Genomic DNA, 552 nt, shown 5'->3' with positions numbered 1-552 from the left:
CAACAGTGTAGGAGGGTTCCCCTTTCTCCGCATCCCCGCCAACATCTGTCGTTTCCTGACTTGTTAATTTTAGCCATTCTGACTGGTGTGAGGTGGTATCTCATTGAGGTTTTGATTTGGATTTCCGGAAGGCTACAGTTTTACCTTGAGCTCTCTAGCATCCAGCACAGGCAAATGGATGTGATAAACCAAATATTTCTTGAGGTTCATCAGATAAAAGCAGACCACCCTCAAGGCAAGGAGGCATGGGGGCAAGGAGGTTCAGCTGCTTAACATGAAGGCTTTTTTGCCTGAATTAATTGAAGAGCCTTTGCGAGGTGAATTTAACAACTTAGTAAATGTAGTAAAGTCCGAAAACAATGATCCAGCCAACTAGCAGTCATCAGATTTGAGTATATGATTTCCCCCTACTTTCTCCCCAGTAATATTAGTAATGTTAGTTGCCTACATCTAAATGGAATCTGGTGAAAATGAAAAGCCTCTGAGAAAAGGAAAACAAACTAGTCAAATGAAAGGCATTATTAGAAGTAATACTGAAAACTTGAGAGCCAG

Source organism: Leptonychotes weddellii, chromosome 2 (assembly GCF_054177405.1).
Source record: "Leptonychotes weddellii isolate Sample4059 chromosome 2, ASM5417740v2, whole genome shotgun sequence".
NCBI lineage: Eukaryota > Metazoa > Chordata > Mammalia > Carnivora > Phocidae > Leptonychotes > Leptonychotes weddellii.
The sequence above is the reverse complement of the archived record's forward strand: the minus strand, read 5'-3'. Positions refer to the sequence as shown.